At 40.2% G+C, this 22,802-nt stretch overlaps 1 long non-coding RNA gene across 1 annotated transcript in view; it reads left to right on the forward strand.

Annotated features, from left to right (window-relative positions):
• LOC122465687 overlaps positions 1 to 17,705 on the forward strand; it is a 143,031-nt gene extending 125,326 nt beyond the window's left edge. The window contains exon 4 of the long non-coding RNA XR_006290695.1: positions 17,342 to 17,705. This is a non-coding gene — a long non-coding RNA (uncharacterized LOC122465687). The remainder of the gene's footprint in view (positions 1 to 17,341) is intronic.
• The last annotated feature ends 5,097 nt before the right edge of the window (positions 17,706 to 22,802 follow it).

Consider the following 22,802-nt stretch of genomic DNA (forward strand, 5'->3'; position numbering starts at 1 on the left):
CATTCAATCTGATCTTGCAGCTCCAGGAGGTAGGGAGCCAAGACTCTCTGTCCCCAGAGCTAACCCTGCAGGAAAACTTTTGTCAGGTTCACTGAGAACACACTGCGTTAAGTACCGAGGGTAAAATAATTTAGGCCAGGGGCAGCACAGCAAACTTATGTTTACAAACAGTGGCATGGGCTCTTTAATATCCAGTGAAGGCCAATTCAATGGAATCTTGGGCCTCCAGTGAAACTATTAGATTGGGAGAAGGATAGTGTTAGTGTTATCCAAACTCCCCAGCCATGCCAAGGTGGAGGTACAGCAGAGAACAATGCATAAATAACTGGCATGTACATATGTGAAAATACATTTACAATAGTGGATGGAGTTTCCCTATTAAACAGGAACAGGGAATCTGTGATATATGCCAGCAAGAAAGGCAATAAAAAGGGTGAGCTCCTGATTCTCCAGAGGCTCAAATTTGTCACCATGGAGCTCTCAGGTAGCATGAAACAGCTTATGCTCGTCATCATAGGGCACTGGAAAAGAGCCAACAGACATCACTCCATAACCTGGTGAGCTGCTATGGCTTGATACCACTGTCTGATCAGCGCACTATCCATAGGGGGCTGACCAGACCCAATAGGCTCTGCAGTAAATCAGAGACTTTATACCTATCAGACCCCTTCACTATGAGAGAGCGCACTCATGTGCACCTACATCAATGCCCATTACTAATCATAATCCACTTTGTTAGTGAATCATTAAAATAAAAAAAAAGCATTAGGAAGGTGGTATTAGTGAATCCCCATAAAGAAGTAGAAATCTCCTCATTATCCTATTATTGCTACAATTAAGTATTCATTCTGTAACTCTGGATATTTTACTACCTGCTCTTCTAAAAGTTCAAAATGTTTTAAGTATCATGAATACAAAAGCAAAACTATTTTTCTGCATAAAAGGACGAGCATTCCCATTACAACTACAAACTTCACATAGTGCTAGTGGAACATCATAATAATGTTGAACTAGTAAATCACAATGGTAAATCAAAATATTTTAATAGCCTGAACATCACGTAAAAGATTGTTCTTCTTGCAAAGGAAGGAAGCAAAAACTCCATACCATACTTTTAGTTGCCTATGGTCTCTGAACAGTAGCCAATAAAAATAGTTATATTTTAAAAAAAATCTCTTTTCTTTTCATAGGTAATCTTTAATCTTATCTCATAAAAATGACCGTCTTTATGGACTAATGAGGCAGGTTATGTATTGCAGGGAATCTGTTAAGATTTCTTAAGTACTAAATGTGGTTTTCAATCATGTTCAGGTATTGTAATGTATCTTACCAAGTTAAGTGAAGCCACCATAAACCATTTATATCAATAATGCACATATAAATTTACCCCAATGCTTAAAGCGTAGCATAGTTGTCCAGAATAACTCTGCATTGAACAGTTGTGCAAAAATAATGAATACAAGATACCACTTGAATATTTTTATTATGTTCCGTTATCCTTTGGGTAAAGCCATCAAAGGGAGCCCAGAGAGAAATAAAGGACAGCATGATACTTTACAGCTATATAGCACCATTAATCTTTGAGAACACCAAATCCCTTCTCTAACTATACACACAAGTTCAGCAATAAGATGTAGCCACCTATTAGATGGAGAATAGCAGCCAGGTACGCGACTGGTGTTCGACAAACTGCAGAAGTTACACTTCAGCTTTATGCCATGAGATCTTTATTATCCATATTTTTAAGGTCTCTTTGGAAACATCTCATCCTGTTTCCAAGCTTGTGACCCCTAGAAGAGTTTAATTAAAGGCAATGACACATTTTAGGTAGGAGGAAAAAAAGTCAGGCAAACCCAAACATACAATCAAATTCTTAGTACCACTTATGCATTACACCTGGGGAGTTCTGTGAAAACCAAGGGCAACAGAATCCTCCTCATAGGACCATATACACAAGCCTTCACAGCCTCTTCTATACTCTTATGTTACAGGGTATGCAAATGGAGAAGTTAGACAAAAACATAATACTGTTGATGGCAGACTGCAACATAACACTATTTTATTACTCAGAATGATAACCCACAAGAACCCTTAAACAGGGAACACCCTGCTTTGTTTCTCTCTAAAACAAACAGGTACAACTTACTCCATCTCTTATGGGGCTGGCTTTCTGCATTCTGACTGTGGCTCCCAGGCTACACACTTCACTACAGAACCTCCTAGCCTGCAAGCAGGGCCAGTTCTGTGTATTCCACAGGCGTCAGTAGTGGCTGCATTATCCCCACCTGAGCGGGTTTGTCATAATTCAATTACACAGATACATTGGCCCCATTCCCCTCATCCACTGACCTGACCTCCTCCCCAATCCTCCCCTGTGCATTGCCATGGAGAAAGCCAGGGTAAAGCATGCTTGATGGCTTGCAAAGTCTATACAGCCCTCTGCATGGCCTCTCTGATCTGCCTCCATATGCAGCGGAATGCTGGTAGTTCTGTTGCCTTTTGGGCTTTATTAGAGTGTTATGAGGTGGAAAGAATTTGGTCTGCAGTGATTAAATAATCTGGTGTCTTGAGATGAATCCATAAGCAACCTGCAATTATTTATTCAGGGATAAAGATGCATCAAACCATAGAACATGTCATGTATTGTTGGCAATAGTGGCATGTGGTTGGACAACTACCCATCTCTCAGCAGAGGCTGTTAGTTACTGCTTGATAATATTGGCAAGAATATTAATGAAGCTGGCATCTCCTCAGTGCCTTGTGAGTGTACTCCCTCTGCCCCTCACCATATGATGCCCTATTGAAATGTGGACTTTCTAGCCTCTCCAAAAAAACATAGCTAATACGAACAAAAAATACAGAAAAAGATTTTTTTTTTCTCCTTCACTGCCTCAAAGATAATAAGCACAATGCCTGGGATCTTAGGCCCCAAGACATGGGATTCTGTAGGGCAGGTGTGTGCTCACACAGAGCGGGCTGCAGAATACAAGCCTTAATTCATCTTACAGGAAAGTCAGGACTTTTAAGTGCTGCACCGTGCCCTTGGAATGCGTTCTGTGGAGATTTTGTGTTTTAGCATGTTACCCAGAGCCAGCAGTCTCCGTTTTATTCTGGCACCTGTGGGAGTGCAACATCTTCTGGATGCAAGTCTTCTCTGTTTTTAACCTTTAAAGTGTAAATCATCCCATGTTCACAGTATTTCAGCGTCTTGGTTGGTTTACTTGATTAAACAGTCCACTGAGCCTTCAAGTAGTGCTGGTCACTGGTGGTACTTGCAGTACATTGCTCCACTACAGCTGGCTCAGATAGGTCAACTTGCAAGCAGGATGTTAAAGGACTAACTGTCAATGAGCTCTGAACTTATACATGCAATATAGGTCCTTACGGGATAATGATGGTCCTTCTCCCCTCTCTCTCCTGCCTTTTCCCAAAGGCCAGATTCTGCCACCCTTATTCACGTTGGCCCTGATCCAACAGCGATAACCCCATGGGCAGACTCATGCCTCCACCTGGGGCTAAATCTGACCCTAAAACATTATTTTGCTGTTTTAATTGAGTGTAGGTTTTCAACAAGTTATGATTAGAATACTTTTTATGTTCACTTCAGCTAAACCTTATTTTCTCAAAAGTTAGTTATGCAGAGTTTTGCTGAGCTACTGAAAAAAGTCTATTTTAAAAAATGTAAACAGCCAGTATTAGATCTGAAATGCATAGCAACACCTAAGCAAACAAAACCAGGATATTTTCCCAGGCTACAACTATTTTATTCTCCTCGTTTAGGCTTTTACCCCCCAAGAACAAAGAACCAGTTGTTGATAGCATTGTGATATTAGGTCTTTCCCCTAGACCCCTATCCCAACATCTATATTTTATTAATGTGCTCAGAGCCACTGTTTAACAGAAGAGCTGCTGGAAGCTGTTAGAAAAGCAGGAAACAGTAGGAGAGTGGTAACGCGCTGGGTGTTAACTCTGTTTCATAATCACACTGTTTGGAGCATCATCATAATACTTTTCAGTGCCTCTTTATTTTCCTCACTCTGGCACCTTTAGAAAGTGAGGCATGGGTGTTTATAAAACCTTCCGTCACATGAGATAAGTAATATATACAAAGAAACACTTATGTGTTGGGAATCCTCAGGTCAGTGTTGCCTTCGGCACTTGGCAGCAGAAATAGTGTCATCAGTTTCAAAATGTTGCCTAAAGATCTTAAGTGTGTTTCTCAGGAGACATAGGAGTGAAATATTTGGTCCATACCTATTCTTTGTCCCCTGAAATTGCATGTCACCTTCCAAAGGTGGCAAAATTGGATATAAAACACTAATGGCAGAAAGTTGAGAAATTCATTCTCTTGTGCCCGTTGTAACAAGTTCCCCTCTGTATTCTATAGGTGAGTGGAAATTTGTGTTACCAGCTTTAATATAAAAGCCAGAGTTTAAAGTGCAGTTTTGATCTAGTTTCCCCACTCATAACTTGATCATCTTTAGCTGGTGGTCTTTCATCTCTTCATGTCAGAATCCCCTTTCTTGTCACCTTAACTTTTTTGGCCATAACTGATTTTTTTCCCCTCTGTCTATTACTTGTGCATTCTGTGACCAGCCAGTGAAATCAATGAGATCTCCCTGAATAAAGGGGGCTGGCCAGCAGCCCACACATACACACCATCATTGTTGTATTACCTTTCATTTGCTTTTTTATCTTTGGGATTTAGATGGTCACTTCTTCATTAAGATAAGGGAAAACTGGTGTGACAATGTGGGAAGTGTCTGTACAATTTATGAATTCTGGTTCATAATATGAGTTATTTCTATATCACTGAATGTCCCTATGTAAATGTGGAATCCACCATTTGCTGGCAGGACCTACAACAAGGCTGCACTACACTAAGGACAATGGGTAATACTTAATTTCCATGACTGTGCTTTGACTGGACTGTAGATATATTTGGAGGGTGAAAAATTGTTCTCCTTAACCTCAGTGGATAGTCAATGGGCTTAAATTGCAGCAAGAGAGGTTTAAGTTGGACATTAGGAAAAAACTTCCTGTTAGGGCAGTTAAGCACTAAAACAAATTGTCAAGGGAAGTTCTGGAATCTCAGTCACTGGAGGTTTAAGAACAGGTTATGCAAATACCTGTCAGGAAGGATCTAGTTTATTGTTCACTCCTGCTGTGAGTGAAGTGGACTGGACTAGATGACCTCTTGAGGTGCCTTCCAGTCCTACACGTCTATGAATCTATGTGCTAAGGGTGTTATCTTCTCCAAGCTGGAACAACTTCCTTCTCTTGTCTGGGAGAATTAAGTGGAAAGAATGAATATTCCCTGACTAAGACAGAGAAACAAGAGGTTATAGAAGGACTCCTGGGAAGGGTATGGGGAGATACAGGAAGTTTGGGCAGGAGAGGAGAAGGGGACAGACCAGCCAAACTGGAGAAGAAGGATCCACATGTTAGCACACAAGTTGGATGCTACTGCACCTGAAAGATGTTGGAGAGCTGCAGACAACCATTGCCCCAGCCAAACAATGCTCTGGAGTGGTGAGGAAAGAAGCAGGGAAATGCATGTAGGGTTTAAAGTTTGTAGTAGATGTGTATTTCTCCTGTGACTAAGTAATGAGCAAAAGTGTGTTTGAGTCTTGTGTAAACTTTGTGTTACACCTCATCACATGCCCCCTTGCAAAGGTAACTCAGAAGGCTCATGGTTTTGGGTGGACTTCTAGGAGTGGGTGGGGTGGCGTCAAAGGAATCAGCAGTGGTACTAGGGACTGGGCAGTTGGACCGCATGGCTGAAAATCTCAGGTGGGGGAGATAGATAGAAGGGGCATGAGTGTGCTTAGAGGCCCAAAAAGTAGGGAGAGTGTGCTCTGTTCAGCCTCTGGAGGCTTAAAACATCTGGGATCCAGTAGCTGGTTCCTCTCACATCAGTCAGGTACGTGGATCAGAGAGATGATGGTCATGCCTTTGGCTCACATATCCAACACTATGTTGAGATAAGTGTTTGGATTGGAGAGAACACTTCCATTCTCTGGTCCTAATCCTGGAAACATGCCCATGCTTCACTTTATACCTCTGAGTATTCCCATTGGAAGTGTTTCAAGGACTGAGATCAAAAACTCTATTTTCAAACTGCAATAAGTTTTTCTGACCGAGTGATCTCATTGTCATTACTCCTGTGATATTGTTCCCTCAGCTTCAATATGCTCTTGTATTTGGAGCAGCTTGAAGTTTCAGTGCAGCTTTATTAGTATGATTTGTGAAAGTTTATCCAATTTCTGATGATCAGCAGTTTACATTAAGGGCTTAATCCTGCTCCCGATAAATTCCTTTGGGTCTTCATTATAAACCACTGTCCAAGTGAAGCAAGATTGGGCTCTAGGGACTAGATTCACAAAAGGACGTAGGTGCCTGAATCCCAGGCCCCAACACTCCCCCCCCCCCCCCGCAGCTGCCTCCCAAGTCCTGTAGGTGCTCCACACCTAAACTTTGGAAGTAAAAGTTCCTTAGGTGCCTACACTTGTCTCTGAGGATGTGCGCTGCGGCCTCACTCAGAGTATCTGGATACTCAGACCCAGCTCATTTGTCCACCCAAATTGCCTATGAGTCCCAATCCAATAAGCATGCTCAAACCTTACCATGCAGATTGAGCCAGTAAAAGGCAGGAAGAGGACTTCCATTATAACTTTTAGCCTGGTGGGGGGAGGGAAAGAGAGAGCAAGACATTTAGTGGTTTGGGCACTCACCTGGGATATCAGAACCCTGGTCTTTGGGGGGAGAAGAGAAGAGCGAGAATGTATGCATGTAAGTTTTGAGGAGGAGTCTGCAGCCTGGTGGTTAGAGCACTCACCTGGGAGGTAGGCTACCCAGGATCGACTCCTTCTGCTCCAATGACTTTAAAATTATTTATCCACATGGAACAGTTTCAGCAAGACAGATTTCGGGAGCAACACATCAGAATAGCCCAGTGGGTAGGGCACTCAGCGGAGAGGTGCCAGATCACTGTTCAACTCCCGTCTCCTCCTTCAGGTGGAAGAGGATTTGGAACCACGGGGTCTCACATCCCTGGGTTAAAAGTTTGAGGACAGAGGATTGTTGTTTTTTGTCCTCTTGGCATTAGGTGCCTATACCATTTTGCAACAGGCCAAAGGGGCGGTTTGCAGCTGAGAATCACAAGCTGAGGATTCACCTCATTGCCGCATGAATTTAAGTGCTGAATTCCCTGTGAGAAGTGGGGCTTAGGTTATACTTATTACCTTGGCATATCCCACTAGTTAACTTAGGCAGGGAGCTACCTTAACATACTGGGTTTTCTGAATACCATTCTGAGGTGCCACTCTTCCCCTCCCCCCCCCCCATTCAGTGTACTGGGAACATATGTGACTAACCCAGTGATTTTCTAGGACTCTAAAAGAAAGGTGTAGTGACACTCAGCATTGCCATGCCTAATTTCCTTTGTGAATCTAGCCCTTTATTTCTCACCTTGCTTTTATTTTGCTTAAGTTATTGGTAGGAGAAATGAAAGGGTAACAGATTTACATACACTTATTCAGTAACTGCTATTTACATTCTGGAATACATTTATCTACTGGTGTTGTTAGGCAAAGTTGTGAGCAGAATATTTTGAACTTCGAGACTGTCTCAAATATTATGGAATACCTTAAAGCAAATGTAATTTAAGTGATAATCTAAACTCATTTTCCATAAGAAGGTTAGGTACCTGAAACATACATGCAGACTTTTTTTTTTTAAAAAAAAATCTCTTAAAAACCAAGAGATTTCCTGAATTTGCGGATATTTTAAAAAAAACGTTTTCAAAAATTGGGGATTTTTCACACCGCTGACTCACATAAGTATGTCAGCCACTCTAACTTAGTATTGACCAGGCTAAGATCTCTTATTTACTGAGAGTCCAGTACCGGACTAGGAGGTAGAGGAACATTATAACTAATGTATTAAACTCTAAAATTCTTTTTTCTACATCAACATGTTGTACCTTGAAAAGTTGAATATCCCACCATCTTCCAGGCCTAGACAAGCAAGCTCTGTGTCCCAATATCCAGTAAGATAAATCTTGCATGGGTAGCCCTGAAGGAACATGATTTTTTCATTATTTATTATTATTATTATTAAACCCGATATTAGAAATGGGCTGGATATCGTCCGTTCTGGGCCTCTGACATTTGCACACCTCCTAAGTGTGCAACACAGGCCCTGAATAGGACTTCCTGTCTGACTTTGCCTATCCGATGATTTTGTCCGGCCCTTAAACACCCAAAGGATAGCATTTTTTCTTCAAAATGTATCCTCCACACACTATGTATGCAAGGCACGATCTTGCACACAAATCTAGAATTGCATGACATACCACAAATGTCACAGCACATTACTTTCCTCAGACCAGTGTATTTTTTTTTTTTGAGGAGATGGGATTTCACAATTGGTGGAAAAGTGTTTTATTGATATATATTTTAATCCATGTAAATTGTAGCTGTTTGAAGTTGCTCCATCAGAGATTTTGAACGTTAAAACTAATCATGGGGTGATGGATTGGCAGGCAGAAAGCAAGTGAAACAATCAAAGGTGCAGGAGGAATGCAATCACATGGCTCTAATTTATCACATACAAGCTGACAGATAGCAAAAGGTGCCATTAAAAAATGTGCTATTTTTTAAGTTTCCTCCATTTCTAGCTGCATTCTCCATTAGAGAGAGAAGGAAGAATGCTGGAAATAGTAAACTCTTTCAAAGTAGTACTGATTTTTAAGTGTGTCCATCATGACAATTGTGTTCTTTAAAACTTTCCTTTTACCATGTTACTGATATTCATGGTAATATCAATTTTCTATAGTTAAAGTGAGGCATTAGCATAAATACATGGTACATGGCAGTTTTTAAAGGGCTTACAATGCTTACAATGCTTCGAGTATGGAACGGAACTCAGAATTGTGTTCTGGTCCCTACTTTGTCATAAATTTGCTGGGGAACACTGAGTAAATTATTTAACCTTTCTGTATTTCTTTATACCTTTTTTACCTCTCAAATAGGCAGGAAAATACTTGCTTACCTCCTAGAGTTACAGTGTACTAATGTTCTGTTTGAGATCCTTCAGTGAAAGCTTCTATTGAATGTAAGTGGAAAAAAGTAAAGGAAAAATAAGTTGTAGCCATTTTTACACTGTTTCAATAATGAGTAATTTCCTGTGTTTGACACTTACTGTCAAATTTTATGGTTGAGTCTATATTACTCAGATACTGCAGGTACTAAAGTGATAAACATTTTGAATTTAATTATACTTCACAACTGTCCTTTAATAATCCTCACTTTACAGAACATACAATTTCTTCACCATCCATCAGGCATAAACTGTGTAATAGAGGAGGTCATGAAGGCTTATGTGCGCCATAAGATCTCCTATACCAACAGTGACTGCTTACTCAAGAATTCACTGCAGCATTCCATACCATTGTGCAATCCTTCATTTCTTGACAAGAACTACAAAGGGACGAAAGTAATATTGAAGTGATCAAAGGGAAGCTGCCTTTAACGAGCACGCATGGAGTTCTGTCATAACAAATTACCACCTTGTGATGCTCATGATTAATTGTGCTGCCACTTGTTGTATGGGAGTACAGTAATATAAGCCAAGCAAGCATAATACAAGACTGTCTGTAAAATTAGTAAATTTCTTTAATTTCATATTTATCACTGTGTGCCAGATGTGACAGCACTTCATCACATGTGCTCTTGCCTGTAGTGTCCTGAATTATAATAGATCATATACAGTCTTGGTTCAGTTCAGCGTCAATGAGCCTATGCAAGCTGACAAGCCATAAGGTGTACAAATTAGAATAAATTTGTGCCAATATGCAACATATTATAACCAGCTTTAAAGAGTCTCTCTTTTTTGTATATCACACTTGTTCATGAATTACACTAGTGTGTTATTCATTATGCCAATTTTGAGGACCTGTACTCTTTTATTTGAGGTATTTTGCCCGTGGTGGTGTTTAGGAGTATTTCAATTATGTCCCTATTTACAATTAGTGAGGAATGATATCTGACTCCTAGAGACAGGCCTGACCAGCAAAGTTCAGATCTCAATCCAAACTTTAAAGTTTAGGGAATGTTGAAGTTGGACCCAGGATTTTGGGTCAGGTTAATGTATGAATTACAGTATTTAAACCAGGATTAAAACTCAGGAATCCGTGCTCCCAGCCCTATGCTCAGACCTCAGATGAAAGTTATGTAATGATGTGGTTTAGACTATATATTAGCATCTTAAGTAAATATTTGAAACACTATATCAACAGTTTAAAGAAAAATGCTAAAACATTGGATTGTGATGCTTTGATTTACTTGAGGCTCACCTTCTGATGGGATGACTACATTGCATCTGATCTTTCAAGTTGGAGGAAATACATCTAGGTAACCAGTCAAATGATAGACTATGGAGATAAATTTAAGAATTACATAAATGATATTTCTAGGGTGGGATTTTCAAAAGCACTGAGAGGTTACCTACCTCCAACTTCAGTAAGAGTTCTACCATTGCTGAAGGGGAGAAGTGCTAGGCCAAGAGTGAGTGTTTTTGAAAATCCTACTCCCATGGGCTAGTGAGCCTGAGTACATTGGTTTTGTAAGGTGGTAGTTTCTCTCTCCTACACGATTTTGCATTTAATCAGTATAATGAAGCTAGAGATCCTAAGAGGTCTATTCTGATCCCTAGGAGAAGAAAGGCAATAATTTGGAAGAGTACTCCAGAGGTCTCATAAATATAAAGGGAAGGGTAAACACCTTTAAATCCCTCCTGGCCAGAGGAAAAACCCTTTCACCTGTAAAGGGTTAAGAAGCTAAGACAACCTCGCTGGCACATGACCAATGAGGAGACCAGATACTTTCAAAATTGGAGGGGGGGAACAAAGGGTTCTCTCTGTGTGTTTTTGCCAGGACCAGAGGAGGAATGCAGGTCAGAACTCCTGTAAAAAGTCAGTAAGCAATCTCATTAGATATGCGTTAGATTCTGTTTTGTTTAAATGGCTGATAAGTTGTGCTGAATGGAATGTATATTCCTGGTTTTGTCTTTTTGTAACTTAAGGTTTTGCCTAGAGGGATTCTCTATGTTTTGAGTCTGATTACCCTGTAAGGTATTTTCCATCCCGATTTTACAGAGGTGATTCTTTTACTTTTTCTTCAATTAAAATTCTTCTTTTAAGAACCTGATTGCTTTTTCATTGTTCTTAAGATCCAAGGGTTTGGGTCTGTGTTCACTTATGCAAATTGGTGAGTATTTTTATCAAGTCTTCCCCAGGAAAGGGGGTGTAGGGCTTGGGGGGATTTTGAGGGGAAAGACGTTTCCAAGTGGGCTCTTTCCCTGTTATATTTGTTAGACGCTTGGTGGTGGCAGCAAAAAAGTCCAGGGACAAAAAGTAAAATCGTTTGTACCTAGGGGAAGTTTTAACCTAAGCTGGTAGAAATAAGCTTAGGGGGTTTTTCATGCGGGTCCCCACATCTGTACCCTAGAGTTCAGAGTGGGGAAAGAACCTTGACAAGAGGTATCTCTGCACACAATAAGGTAGTGGTGGGCAACCTGTGTCCCATCAAGGTAATCTGCTGGCAGGCTGCCAGACCACTTGTTTACATTTGCACAGCCGCCTGCAGCTCCAAGTGGCCACGGTTCACTGTGCAGCTCCCATTGACCGAGAACAGTGGACACTGGGAGCTGCAGGTGGATGTACAAATGTAAACAAGCGGTCTGGTGGCCCGCCAGCAGATTACCTTGATGGGCCGCAGGTTGCCAACCACTGTGATAAGGGCTACACTGGCTCTTTTTTTTGTATACCTGCATATGCAGATCTGGTTTTTGATAGGGTTTTCATATGTTTTCTTTTGATAAAGTTTACTTCATACTGTTATACCTAGGTCTCCACTGATGGGTTTGTGTGAGAGACTTAAATCTACCCTACACTATTCAGTGCAGAGTGAGATTCCACATTATTTCTTTACTGGAGTAATAAAATAATCCCTGTTGTGTCTATTACAAAGTTATAATCAAATCGTCTATATTGTATATGTTACTTCACCCATATGTAAAATTTGTCAGAGTAGTTTGCAGTCTTATGGTATATAGCATGTTTGTTTGGGGTCTATATGCCCCATTACAATCTATAGTGGATAAAATTAAGAAAAAAGAACAAACAGGATGAATATCCTGGAAAAACAGAACATAATCTCCATCTGCATTTAAAAAGCAGATTGTAGCAAACACTAGTAAGTATGCATTGAGGGACAATCCTGCATTAGCATATGGATACACTAGGTTTTTTTATAGTCTTTTCTTCCTTCCATCTCTCTTGGCCTCTTTGATACTTTGCATGGAAAGACTCCACCCCAGGAAGTAGTCTTTAGAGTATTTTATTTGAATTCTTGGTGCAAGACGCTCTTTAAAGCGTGAGCTTAGCCCCGAGAAGTTTGGTTTACATCTAGACAGTGTCACTTAGCTAGAAGGAGCTGGACAGTTAAAGTGGGTTAGTAGATTTCTGCCCTGAACTGATAGCGGGTTAGTCACACCTTTTATAATACCTCTCAAGAAAGCTGAAGGCATATCACAAGCAGGCTTTGTGCCATGTCATCATTCAGGTGTCATTCATCTGCCAAACCACAGAGGACAGACATGCCTTTCAGTGCATTAGTGGAGACATTGGCATCAACTACTACAGTCCACTGAAATGTGGTTGTAAGTATTCTCCCCCACATGGCACGCAAACTCGTCAATACAAAAAACTGTAATTTGAATTATTCAAATTTTGTCAGTCATTCAGTTGAGAAACACCTCACTCCACAAATAGTCCCATTAATTTCTCAGGGTGTTTATTGCTCAGACATCTCTTATAACTGATTCCACTGTGCATCACCTGGTCACTCCACCAACATGTTTGACATTAATAGCAATTAAGTCTAAGAGAAACCTTGGCAATACCCTCTTCAGGGCAATAACTTGTCACCCTTTCCAGCACGTTAAGGGGGAGAGGAAGGATGATATGGCAGATAATGTACTAGACCTGGAATTTAGGGTTTTGCTACAGACTTTGTGTAATCTCAGAGCCTCAGTTCCCCAAGGGTAACATGTAGATAATGAGAATAAATCCACTAATGTTACATGGTGTGCTTCGATATTACGGTAATGAGCACCAGAGAAAAATCCATAAACAGACAATAGCTATCCTACCCTAACTCCAAGTGAATACAGAAGCTTCTGCTAAGCCCTCAAATGAATATGGTCCATTTTTGGATACTGTTTGTACATAGATCAGTGTCAATCCTGATTATGCTCTCACCACCATATTCCACTGATTTGAATGGATTCACTCCATTTTTACATCAGTGAGAGTGAGAGCAAGAAGAAGTTCTGAGACCAAGTTTTCAAACTTGATACTTATAGTTAGCAAAAATCCATATTTAGATGCCTAAACTAGGGCCTGATTTTCGGTGAACAGTCTTGATTCCTATGAAGTCAAGGGGATCTGTGAGTGCTCTGCACCGCCAGGCCACTTTTATTTAGGTATAGCTTTAGTTGCCTACCACATTTGACTAAAATATATAAATTCTGCTATAGAAAAGATACAAGTGTGTTTGGCTTTAGAGAAGCTAAATTCCATGAAAAATAAAAAGGTAAAGAAAAAAGGTTTAAGACTACTGTGTTTTACAATATCATGCCTCATACCTGATCCGCTGCAATAAGAAATTAAGAGTGATCACTTCCTTCCTTCCATCCCTGATTTTATTTAACCACTGCTACATTTCTTCTGAGTATATGGATTTCTTACCTGTAGCTGACGTGTATTTGTTTATGGAGTTTAACTTTACCTGGAAATTTCACTGTGCAGTTAGCATGTTTGGTTACAAGGAAGAAAGAGTAAGTTCTATTACAACAGCCAATTATCTAAAGAGATGAGAAGTTTTCTCCTCAGTATGGTCCTGACACCATTGTCTACGGTCTCTCTGCAGGCATGAAAGAGAGCTGTATTTTGTGAATGAAGTTTGATTATTTTTCCAGAAAAACTACAGCTTTTTAATACATACACATATATACACACACACAGAGTCCCATTGTTTACAAAAGCAACAATTCATAATGGGAAGATTTGATTTGAATGGAGCAAATAGGGATACTCTAGGCAACCATCAGCTACCATGATGATTTAATCGCATAGTAGATGAGTATAGATCAACTAGGGGAAGAGATGGCACAGGGACCCCTTTCCCTATGGAATTGCTACACAAGAGGCAGCCATGATTTGGCTACTTTCAGTTTGGGAGCTTAACAAAGGGAAGCCAGCCAGTGCTGCCCGTAGCCATAGTGACGGTGTATCAGGGTTTTTCCATGGCTTTCCCAGCTTTCTGGTAAGCGTGGGCTGAGCTGAGGAACTGCAGATAATGTGTGTTTCACAAGTGTCCTGGGGCTTCCAGCATAACTGCTCCTGGCAGAGCCTTTAGAGGCATTACACCTGTTCCTGGCCTCCACAGGCCTAATGGCTGCTGAAAGTTCCCTTCATGAACTCCAGTAAAGCTACATTCTGTTTTGCCAGTCAGACCTCACTCTAAGCCTTAGTCACACCTGTCAAACATTTTGGATTTAATCTTAATAAATGGAACTAATCAAGTACAACTGTGGTGTTGAGCCTCTGTCATTTTAATTTCTCACTAGCTAAAAGGCTTTGGGCTAGATCCCCAAAAGGACTTCAGCATTCCAGTGCTGACCATTGCAGTGCCGAACTTTTAGCCTGGGAATTCTTAGCCCTGAGTTAGGCACCCAGATTCCCTCCTTGGGGAGAATTAGGCATCTAAAAAAGTGATAGACAGAAATCAGCAAACAGATACACAGCCAGCCAGCCCCCTAAATTCTCAATCTGGTCACGCCTGGCTAAAGTAGCAATTAGGCACGTAAGTCCGTTAGGACTGAACAAAGAGCTATATTTACTTTCAGTTGTTGACCTAGACACAATAGCTCATGGGTTCATCACCTCTGAGATGGATTACAGATCTCCCTAGCTCAGCCTAAGCAAGAGATTCACAAGAAAGCTTCAACTGGTATACAAGCCTGCAGTCCACCTCGTTAGTGGAAAAGAACACAGCACACTAAAGCTACAGACTGCACTGGTTCCTCAAGCACTAGTACATCCAGTTGAAGGTCCTAGTACTGATTTACAGAGTCCTCAATAGGCTAGACCCAAATTGTTTCTCAGACTACCTCTTCCCCAGAAACTTCACAACAGCCATAATCTAGCATGTACATTTAACCAAACTGAGCGATAAACTCATGAGAGCAATAAAGTTGAGTGTTCTAGGAGGAACCCCACAGAAGCTGTGACCAACGGAAGTCTCTGGAGACTGCCAGAGTCTCAAAGCAATTTTTTAAAAAAGGCACTGGGCCTCCCCGCAGATAGCCATGGCGTCCTGCTGATTCCCGGGATGCAGGATGTTTATGGAAGAGTTCCTTGGCCTCTAAAATGGGAGGCAAACACTGCCTCCCAATCATTGATCAGATAATGACTCTGTGAGAGGGGGCCTTCATGAAGATTTCCTAAATTGTGCCCCCTCCTATGAGTTTTACAAAGGGTGCAATTGGCCTTAGGCTTCCAAGATAAAGCCCATACAATTCTTTCTAAACTTTAAAGCTCAATTCCAGTTATTAATCATCTCCACAGCTTTTTCCTCATTTCCTCAGAAATAGAGGGAAAGGGAGGGAACTAAAATAGCTAGGCCAGAAACCCACAGATACACAACAACTTCAAAGAAACCCACCAGAATATCACAAAGGGTCAATTTGACACAAAGTTTGACCATGTAAAATATCATCCCCTATTCAAATGCCTCATCTACATACCAGATCAAGTTTAAGATTGATATTCTTTCCTTTAAGGCTCTCCTCAGCCCTTCCCAAGTCTGTGCTCTTGTTTGTTATTTTAGGCCACTGAATGATCTTTGCTCTCCCAGTGAAGGCTATTTCACTATTCAGTTCATTTCCTTTTCCTACCTTCTTCCATACTTCCCCATGCCTGGAGTTACTTCCCTATCAATCTCTCCTGAGAAACTACCACTTTCAGGAGCCCTACAGGCACTAACCCATGTCCACACAAATACCTTGACATTCACATTTATTAAAAATTTCATGTTTAGATTTTTAAAGATTCTAACCACCCTTTCCATTTCCCAGTGCTTCTGTCATAAATATAAAGGGAAGGGTAACCACCTTTCTGTATACAGTGCTATAAAATCCCTCCTGGCCAGAAGAAAAATCCTTTCACCTGTAAAGGGTTAAGAAGCTAAGATAACCTCCCTGACACCTGACCCAAAATGACCAATGAGGGGATAAGATACTTTCAAATCTGGAGGGGGGGAAAAAGGTTTTTGTCTGTCTGTGTGATACCTTTGCTGGGAACAGATCAAGGATGCAAGCTCTCCAACTCCTGTAGAGTTAGTAATCTAGCTAGAAAATGCATTAGGTTTTCTTTGTTTTTTGGCTTTTAAATTTGCTGTGCTGGAGGAAATGTGTATTCCTGTTTTTGTGTCTTTTTGTAACTTAAGGTTTTGCCTAGAGGGATTCCTATGTTCTCAATCTGACTGCCTGTAAGATTATCTTCCATTCTGATGTTACAGAGTTGTTCTGTTATCTTTTTTTTTTTTTTGTTCTTCTAATAAAGTTCTGATTTTTAAGAATCTGATTGGGGTTTTGGGCCCTAAAAATCCAAGGGGTTTGTGCTCATCTTGTTTGGTCTCAAGCCTCTCCAGAAAAAGGGGGTGTAAGGGCTTGGGGAGACATTTTGGGGAAATAGGAACTCCAAGTGGTCCTTTCCCTGTTCTTTGTCTAAAACACTTGGTGGTGGCAGCGTTTTACCTAATCCAAGGGCAAAGACTTTGTGCCTTGGGGAAGTTTTAACCTAAGCTGGTAGAAATAAGCTTAGGGGGTCTTTCATGCAGGTCTCCACATCTGTACCCTAGAGTTCAGAGTGGGGAAGGAACCTTAACAGCTTCCTTGTCTGATCTTTGCCTCCCTTTAGACTAATGTTTGGAGCCGGTACAGTGCTTTTATTCATGCTACATACAGTTCTGGGCATACACTTGGCATTTAAATAATATTTAGAAAGTAAATTAGTTTCGATTAAAGGCAATCAACTTAGATTGAAGCTAGAAAAATTACATGTATTAAATTTCAACACCCACTTTAAATCATAAATTGAGATGGGGTGGGACTTTGAAACAGGGGCCTGATCTTGCATTCCTTGGGCACTTCAGATTCCCATTAGTTTCAGTGTACATCCCCCTTTCATTGTCATTTCTTGGTCTGCATGTAGAATTTAACGGAAACCAACAGAAGTCACATGCGTGGAACAAGTGCAGAATATGCATTGAAGATCTGCATTGAAGAGGAGAACTCCACAGTGTTGGTCAGAATGGAGAATATTGCCTACAGACTGGAAGTATCATTTGATGGCAAAGATTTTATACAGTGGTGAACTTTCTGCTTAACTCAAAGCCTACTTTTTGCCTTTGAAGCCTTTCTTGATTTTATTTTATTCCTTTGTCCTGCCTGTAGCTATTTCAGTTTTTCTTTGATTGACACCAGCTAAATCACATCTGTGTCATCATCAGGTTGAACAGTAAACAGAAAAAAGGCGACAAGCACTTTGGAAACATTAAACAGTTTTGTTTTTTTTTAATTCTGTTGTACTCCCTTGTTGCTGTTTTGCAATCCTGTACTTTGCCTTATTCAGGTTTTAGATACTGAGGTGTTGTGTTTTTTTTAAATGACGTACAAGGGATGTTTACAAAGGAAAGGGAAGGAGGACATACTTTCTATGGGCTAGATTTAGATCCCTTTACTTGCATTGCGTCCTCTTTTCAGAAACAATCCCATCAATTTCACTTCTATTTGTTGTGAGCAGCAGAATATGGATTTTTTTTGTTTGGTTTTTAAACTTTAGTATAGGACAAATTGGAATATCAGATTCCTTTCTCACTCCACACCAATTATCCACTTCCAAGACAATTGCCTCCAATCTTGCTGCTGACCTGTCACCCACCTACATGTTCTGTTTTCCTCTCACATTCTTACAGCTTCCTGACTTACACCTTAGCTTCACCAGTACAAGACACTGCCTCAGATCTACACATGCATCATAAACAGGTTTTTTTCTGTACATTTGATATTAAGTACTTGTCTAAGGTGGCTGATTATGAAAGTCTGGAGTTTAGATAGTGAGGTCTGAAGTGTTCAGGTTCCAGCACCATATAGGAAGACTGACTTTACAATGTTGGTAAAAATTTAGTGTGGAGGGCAAGATTTCTTTCTCCAGATCAGCTTTTGAGCACATCTGGCTTTTGTTATTCTGGCTTTAATAATTTTGTTCATTCCACCCATTGTACTTACAATGCTGAAAAGAGATGTGGACCTCTTTTATGTCAGTCCCAGAAAGCACTATTGGTGTTTCTCATTTATTGATTCTCATAGTTTTGTTTTCTCTGGGTTGATTTTCAACCCTACTAAATTGTGCATAGATCTGGAGATAAATTTGTTTTGGCTTGCTTGTTTCTCTTGGTATGGGATAGCAAGTTGATGCCATCTGCAAAGTCAAGGTCCTCTAACTTCTGAGTGAAAGTCCATTGTATCCCCTGTGGTTGTTCTGTTGTGTCTCTCATTACTCAGTCCACTATCAGTAAAAAATGTATGGATGATATCTTTGATGCCCATAGTAACTTCAGATGTCTTAGTCGGTTCACTGTTATGTCACTTGGCATGTTATATTTTCACAGACACATGCAAATCATTCACAGATTTCTGAAGGATTTCACAGTGGTGTAGCAGCTTCCACAAAACTGTTCTACCCATTGCATCAAGGGATTTTAGAAAATGTATAAAATTCATATAAAACAATGACTGCCATTCAATTGTCAGTTCTATACCAGACACATGGGGGAAAGGGTCATATAGTGAATCTGCCAAAGTAAGAGACCTGAGTCCGTGTAAGAACAGGAGGGAGATTCTACTGTTATCTATTCCAAGAAAGATATTCACCCATATTATTCTACACAGAACAGAGAAAGTGGTAGATTCAAAAGTTATGACAAGAACAGACAAGAGAAGTCATGCATAGGTCAAACAGAGACCATAAATACGATCAGTGTGCCTAGGGAAAGCTTAATTAAGGAAAAGGGAAGATCTGCAGATATAAAGAGGGAAAGTGAGAGGGAGAATGCTGTGACTAGTTATTTTAGGAAGATCATTACTATAAATGTGGCCAGTTGAGTAAGTGAGAGGGTTTCAGGTGAGGTGCTTCCTGGTTTCTGTATAGTTAAAGCAGTAAACACAGACTGTAGACACAATTATACCAGTTTTAAAGTGCTTAATACTTTACATTCAAGAAGGGAAATACTGTGCCAGTATAAGGTACCTATATAACTGCATCTATACCAGGAGTCTCAAATGTATAATTATATTGGTAAAAACAAATCACAATCCTAACCAAAATATCTATGCCAGTACTAAAACTGTGTAAGCCAAGCCTGAGAAGTGTTCGGATGTGTACTAGAAATGAAAAGTGATTATTTTTTTGTTCTAACTTTTTTAAAATTAAATTGGAGAATGGCACTTCAATCCTGCAGTCTGAGCATTGATGCAGATTGATAATCTGGACTAATTGTTTTAAAACAGGTGAGTTATTGTTCCTTCAGTGACTCCTGCCCATCTCTACTGTAGGTGCATTGTTCATAGTAGATGTGGTATGGTGTAAAATGAAGTATTGGATTCTTTTATCACTGGTCAGTCACTTCAGGTTCAGCCTTCTCATCTTACATAGGTTACATTTTCATGCACTGTGCTATAACTTCAAAATTAGAACTCCTATTGTTAAAGAACTAGAAACAAATTCCCTGTAAAAATACACTAAAATATATGCTCTGCATTCTCTTTTTCAGTTAAACTCATTTTCTACTGGTGTATTTGTATTAACTTAAATAAAATTACTCCTGATTTACATCAGTGTGAGATGTTATATTGTATTAAATCTAGGCTATCAGTATCATTCTGGCCAAAGAGCCAGCAGTGAGACTGTTGTGCCTAGGCCTTGTACATGATTTTTGGGCAAACTTAGTCTTTTGCAGAGATTGGTGCCAGAAAGATTTTCTCTGTTTTAATAATGCAAAGTTCCATACATAAAATAACCTGGATATTGATTTTACTAAGAAGGCAATGTTCTGCTTTGCTCAGGTCAACTGGGCTCAGCATTACATTTTTGGCAATGCTTGATCATTTTTATGCTTTCAGTGTCACCCCCCCACCTTTCCATTCTAAGCTGCTGTTCAATGACTGAACTAACACTGGTTCATTTTAGGATGACAGATCAAATGAGTGGGGTATTATCTCCTCAGCCACCACTACAATGCCATTTTAACAAGCTACAGTGGTTTATTGCTGCCTTTCTGCATCAAAAAAGGCTCTTGTTCATCAATGGCAGCAAAAGTACAGCACTAAACTCCTGAGTAAAATGGCACACTCCTGCTCAAGAAAGAAGCCAAAGACCATATGAATTATGGCATAACAAAGGGTGGGGTATAGGGAATTAAATATTATTCTCTGCAAATCAGAAGCCTCCTCCAAGGTAGGTTGATAGCACCATTGTTTTATAGCAAGGAGCATTCTAACAGAGGTGCAGAACATTTTGTTAGAAAAAACAGAACCTAAAGAAAGATGGCCATTCTGTTATGGTAAATGTTCAAGTTGGATGCTATAATGGAATTTGTGAAATGAGGGTTTACAAATTTTGGGCCAATTTGAGCTCAATAGGCACTAGTTTAAGTATGAACTGCACTCGTGTACTCCAGCAGGGATCATGCTCAAGAAGGTCCAATTTATCTGAGTTCCACAGTGCAGGGAGAATAGGGGAAACTGCATTCTTTCATTCTAATGGATAGTGCATGGGGAGGCAACATTATGTCCCCATGCTCTTCTCTCAGGCATTTTGCTCCCCAGTGGCCAAATAGAGGGAATACAGAGACTGCAATTGTACCTAACAGTAGCATAGCATATACAAAAAGGAGGGAGGGAAAGATTTTTGCACTATCTTACAACTTGCTGCCTGTTCACATACCCACATGAGAGTGAGGCATGATCTGGCCCTGTATGTGTAACCTGTAACTTTAATCACTACAACTCAGACTTTAGATAAAGCTTCAGATTATTCTTTTATAAGTGGAAAGGAGACAAACTGGCTTAAAACTTCAGCTATTCCTTTGAACATACAGTTACCATTTGAAAGCGATATAGTGATATTGTGGTATGATTCCCTATACTATTGCCATTAAGATGTTAAAATTATTTGCAAGTAATTAGCATAACCCTGATACTTCACGTATTCCCAATATAATTACCATTAAAATATTGACATTTACCTCTTGAAAGTAATTGATGTCACTGTAGAGTTAACAAATAGTAACTACTGCAGCTACGTATTTTGAAGCTAAAAATTTATTTGTAAGTAGGGCTATATCTTGACCCTGAATATTCAATTTTAGGCCTACATACCCCTATTTCAGATTCTGCTGTCTTCATGCTAGCTAAAATCAATATATTCAAGCTTAAAGGTTAGTCTACCTTTGTGACGGAATAAAAGAAACATATCACCGTCCTGAGACGTAACATTGTGGGATGGACACATATCCCACTCATGTCTCCCAACGTAAAAGGTCACAAAGAAAACATTAGCATTCAGAAACATGGCTTTGGATGGTCCCTGAGGGATATGTCTGGCAGTTTGTAACTGAAAATTGCCTCCATCTGTCTTCCAAAGCACAAGAAAATGTAGCAGTATTCCTCAGAAGCATCAAGAGTTACTTTCCCAGCATGAATAAATTAGAACCACTGCAGAAAACAATTACTCCAGGAAGTCAGTTTTTCTGGTTTATTTTTTGTGACCAAAGTCTTGCACCTCTAGCATAACTATGTATTAGACTAGTTATTCTCTAAAATGTCTAGCTTAGAGACTGTTTAGACTGCCAAACGAGGCTTTATCAGCAACATGCACTTAACTCTAGCTCCTCATACAGGCTTGGTTGAAAACTAACCATTTGCTTTAGTACTATACACCTTCCAAAGTATATCTAGTTTTGCCTGATGTTCTCAGACAGTGTATCAGGGGCTGAATAAGTTTCTGATTGTTGCAAAAGTAACTGTATTCTAAGCAGCCTCTGAATGCCTGAAGGATTCCTTTCCCATCTCTGATTGGACAAGAGACATACAGGGGGAAAGGCAGTGTAGAAAGAGGAGCAGAATTGACACAGATGTTGCTGTGTCACAAAGCTAAGGACACTAAGGGGGAGTGGGAACTGGACTTTAAGCCACCTGTACATTTTCAGGTCATAGAATATCGGGGTTGGAAGGGAACTCAGGAAGTCATCTAGTCCAACCCCCTGGACCAATCCCCAACTAAATCATCCCAGCCAGGGCTTTGTCAAGCTTGACCTTAAAAATATCTAAGGAAGAAGATTCCACCACCTCCCTAGGTAACGCATTCCAGTGTTTCACCACCCTCCTAGTGAAAAAGTTTTTCCTAATATCCAACCTAACCTCCCCCACTGCAACTTGAGACCATTACTCCTTGTTCTGTCATCTGCTACCACTGAGAACAGTCTAGATCCATCCTCTTTGGAACCCCCTTTCAGGTAGTTGAAAGCAGCTATCAAATCCCCCCTCATTCTTCTCTTCCGCAGACTAAACAATCCCAGTTCCCTCAGCCTCTCCTCATAAGTCATGTGTTCCAG

This window comes from Chelonia mydas, chromosome 4 (assembly GCF_015237465.2).
Source record: "Chelonia mydas isolate rCheMyd1 chromosome 4, rCheMyd1.pri.v2, whole genome shotgun sequence".
Classification (NCBI taxonomy): Eukaryota; Metazoa; Chordata; order Testudines; family Cheloniidae; genus Chelonia; species Chelonia mydas.